Source organism: Hylobates moloch, unplaced genomic scaffold, assembly GCF_009828535.3.
Source record: "Hylobates moloch isolate HMO894 unplaced genomic scaffold, HMol_V3 SCAFFOLD_21, whole genome shotgun sequence".
Taxonomy (NCBI): domain Eukaryota; kingdom Metazoa; phylum Chordata; class Mammalia; order Primates; family Hylobatidae; genus Hylobates; species Hylobates moloch.
This window is the reverse complement of record NW_026652296.1, coordinates 15,081,301-15,086,178: the sequence shown is the minus strand read 5'-3', so window position 1 is coordinate 15,086,178 and position 4,878 is coordinate 15,081,301.

Below are 4,878 nucleotides of genomic sequence, written 5' to 3'. Positions count from 1 at the left end.
TGTCAAAGAATTGTAAGAATATCATCTACACATACACACACAAATACATATACATACACACATGTATAGGTTCAGTTTGTGATCTTTATGGATATATTTATACAAATATCTCCTATTGTGTGGCTTGCCTTTTGACTTTTGTTTTCTATGGCTTGTATTTTTATGCTCCTAATGATGCCTTCTGTTAAATAGAAATTCATGAGAAATAAATGTTTAGCAAATTAAAAAAAAAAAAAAAAGAAACAAAGACATCCCATCGTGTTTTTTTGTTTGTTTGTTTGTTTGTTTGTTTTTTGAGACAGCATCAGGCTCTGTCACCCAGGCTGGAGTGCAGTGGCATGATTTTGGCTCACTGCAACCTCCATCTCCCAGGTGCTGGGACTATAGGCGCATGCCATTACACCCAGCTAATTTTTGTATTTTCTGTAGAGACGGGGTTTTGCCATGTTGCCCAGGCTGATCTCGAACTCCTGAGCTCAAGCAAACCACCTGCCTTGGCCTCTCAAAGTGCTGAGATTATAGGCGTGAGCCACCACACCTAGCCGACATCCCATATTCTGTATTGGAAGACTTAGAACTATTAAGATGGTATTACAATGCAATTCCAATCAAGTTCCAACAGGTTTTTCTTTTCTTTTTTTTTTTTGAGATAGAGTCTCGTTCCGTCACCCAGGCTGGAGTGCAGTGGCGTGAGCTCAGCTCACTGCAACCTCCACTTCCCAGGTTCAAGCAATTCTCCTGCTTCGGCCTCCTGAGTAGCTGGGACTACTGGAGTGTGCCACCACTCCTGGCTAATTTTTATATTTTTAGTAGAGATGGGGTTTCACTATGTTGGCCAGGCTGGTCTCAAACTCCTGGCCTCAGGTGATCCACCCGCCTCGGCCTCCCAAAGTGCTGGGATTATAGGTGTGAGCCAACACGGCTGGCCAGATCTTTCTTTATTTGAGAAATAGAAAACTTGATCCTCAATTTCATACAAAACTGCAAGAGGCTTGAATAGCCAAAGCAATCTTGAAAAAGTAGAATTAACATTTCCTGATTCAAAAATAAGCCAATGATTTAAATATAAAAGCTACAAAATTCTTAGAAGAAATGTAGAAGTAAATCTTCATGACTTTGGATTGGGCAATGGATTCTTAGAAAAGACACCAAAAGCACAGTAACAAAAGAAAAAAAAATCAGACTTAATCAAAGTTAAAAACTCTTGTGCCTCAAATGACTATCAAAAAAGTGAAAAGACAGCCTATGGAATGGAAGAAAATATTTGAAAAAATCATCTCTCTGATGAATATCCAGAATATATTAAAGAACTCTTACAAATCAAGAAAAAAAAAAAAACACAAACAACCCAATTACAAAATGGGCAAAGGACTTGAATATACATTTCTTCAAAGAAAATATAAAAATGACCAACAAGCATGTGAAAATATGCTCAATATCGGCTGGGCACGGTGGCTCATGCCTGTAATCCCAGCACTTTGGGAGGCCAAGGCAGGTGGATCACTTGAGGTCAGGAGTCCGAGACCAGCCTCGCCAAAATGGTGAAACCTCATCTCTACTAAAAATACAAAAATTTGTCAGGTGTGGTGGCAGGTGCCTGTAATCCGAGCTACTCAGGAGGCTGAGGCAGGAGAATCGCTTGAACCTGGGAGGTGGAGGTTGCAGTGAGCTGAGATCACACCACTGCACTCTAGCCTGGGCAACAGAGTGAGAATCCATGTAAAAAAAAAAAAAAAGAAGAAGAAGAAGAAGAAGAAGAAGAAGAAGAAGAAGAAGAAGTGGGGGGCGGATGGGGAATGCTCAACATCATTAGTTATTAGGGAAATACAAATAAAAACCGTGAGATACCACTTCACATTTTTTGACTGGCTATAATTTCTAAAAAGGAAAATAATAAGTGTTTGCAAGCATGTGGAGAAATTGGAACCCTCGTGCATAGCTGATAGAAGTATTAAATGGTTCAGCTGCTATGGGAAGAGTTTGGAGTTTCCTCAAAAAAGCAAACATACAAAGTTAAACATATGACCCAGCAGTTCTACTCCCAAATATTTACCCAAATGAGCTAGAAATATACACTCAAAAAAATAATCACCTACAAATGTTCATAGCTGCATTATTTGCAATTGCCAAAGCAAGGAAACAGCTGAAATGTCCATCAACAGATGAATGGATAAACAATTGTGATATATATATACAATGGAGTATTATTCACCCATAAAATGGAATGAAGTACTGGTGCATGCTACATAGTAAATGAACCTCAAAAACTACAGAAATAACATTTCTCACCCAATTGTTTTGGCAAAAATTCAAAAGAATGACAACACGTTCTGTTAGTGAGACTGTAGGAAACATGCACAGTCACGTTGTTGGTGGCATTACAAAAAGGTATAATCTTTATGAAGTAGAAATTGGCAATATCTAGCCAAACTATATGTGCATTTATCCTTTTTTTTTTTTTTTCTTTTGAGACAAAGTCTAGCTCTGTTGCCCAGGCTGGAGTGCAGTGGCTCGATCTTGGCTCACTGCAACCTCCGCCTCCCGGATTCAAGCGATTCTTCTGCCTCAGCCTTCTGAGTAGCTGGGACTACAGGCATGTGCCACCACGCCCATCTAATTTTTTGTATTTTTAGTAGAGACGGGGTTTCACCATGTTGACCAGGCTGGTCTCAAACTCCTGACCTCATGATCTGCCCTCCTCAGCCTCCCAAAGTGCTGGGATTACAGGCGTGAGCCACCGCACCCAGCTGTGCATTTATCCTTTTAACCAATGATCACACTTTTAGAAATTTACTGATATTATACCTCAAACAATACAGAAAATCATGCATAATTGTTCATTGCAGCATTATTTATAATAGCAAAATCTTGGAAACTACCTAAATGACCAAATATAGGAGACTGGCAGTATGACTAAGGTGTATGTCAAATGCAGCTGTAATAGAGGAAAAATTGTTATGAACTACTGGAGAGCAGTTTTCAGGATCTATTGTTAAATGAAAACAACAAGTGCAAATGAGTATATTCGTGCAAGAAAAACAGAGTTGAGAGTTCAAGTAACTAATTATCTTAAATCAAGAATTTCCAGAGAATTGATAAAGAAGGGCTGCTACTCAGCACATCCTATGAAGTCAGCATAAACTTGCTATAAAACCAAGCAAGGACAATATGAGAAAGAGAGTTACAGGCCCAGTTCATTATGAACATAGATGTAAAATACCTTAAAAATAGCAAACTAAACCAAACAATATAAAAATGATAATATTCAATGATCACCTTATATTACCATAGAAATGACAATGTTTGAAAATCTGAATGTTCACTGCATTAACAGATTAAAGGATATAAAAATGTTATCATCTCAATATACATAGAAAACAATACATATAATCTGACATAAACTAATTTAAAATTTCTTGTTATATTAGGAATGAAAGAAAACTTTCTAAACCTGATAGAGGGTGCTTATGAGAAACCTAAAGTGGAGACAATTCTAAAAGGGGAAACAAGAAGTTTTCATTTTAAATCAGGTATCAGACAAAAATACACACTATCACCACTTACATATGATGTACTCAAGGGCCTAGCCGGCACAGTGAGGCATTAAAAACGGCATAAAGTTTGAAGAAGAAAACTATAACTGTTCTTATTTGCCTATGACAAACACTGAAGAGAACACACAAAGAAACCATAATAGACAATGGGAGAATTTAGCAAGCTAACTAGTTACAGATTCGTGGAAAGAAGAAAAGATCCAAGGTTTAAAGAGAGGTAAGCAAGTTTTAAATAGTATTTGTAGAAAGTGGGAACACTGGCTTACTGAAGAAACTTAGTAAGATTGCCAGACCCTTTTTGGTTTGGTGATGGTGCATCTATGGTGCTGTTTAGTAGCCCAGTTATTTTCCCCCAGCAACAATTATCTGCCTAGGTTCAAGCTTCAATGAAATTGATGGTTGGATTCATTCAAGGTTGCAGTTTTTGTAGTCAGATTCAAGCAAGGAGATTTAAATGACAGGTTCTGAATCCTACATTGATAGAAAAGGAAACACCTATAGGGGAGGACTACGAAATAGGGAAGTGAAAAGTCAATGTTTGTTGGCTTCAGTGAGGTCAAATAATTGTCATGGTGGAGATTTTTGAGCAAACTGGAAAGTTAACTTCCCTATATTAGCAGCAAACAAAAGGAATTAATTGAAAAGTTATGACAACATTTTACAATTTCCTTTTAAAATTTCAAGCCTCAGACCAGGCACGGCGGCTCACACCCATAATCCCAGCACTTTGAGAGGCTGAAGAGGGCAGATCACCTGAGGTCAGGAGTTCAAGACTAGCCCGGATAACACAGTGAAACCCCATCTCTACTAAAAATACAAAAATTAGCCGGACGTGGTGGTGCACACCTGTAATCCTAGCGACTCAGGAGTCTGAGACAGAATTGCTTGAACCCGGGAGGAGGAGGCTGCAGTGAGCAGAGATCGCACCACTGCACTCCAGCCTGGGTGACAAAGCGAGACTCTGTCTCAAAGAAAAAAAAAAAATCAATCCTTGAATAAATATAACAAAGACGTACAATTTCCACAGGGGAAAATTATAAAAAATGTTAAGGGACATGAATAAGATCTAGATACAGATGAAAGAGATAGCAAGGTCAAGATAAGGGGGATAAAGGAGGATATGAAAAAACTACATGGCCCTGGAGTGGGTGTGATTGGGAGGTGCTTGGATTCCTGCCCTGTCCATTTTGATTGGAGTACACGGTGAAAGCCTAGTCACACTGGGCCTCCACTTTGCCCTCTTTCTTTCTCTTCTCCTCACAGCAGTGCCTGGTCAAACCCAGCAATCCCTGGCCAGAACTTACTCACCCATCCCACTGACACC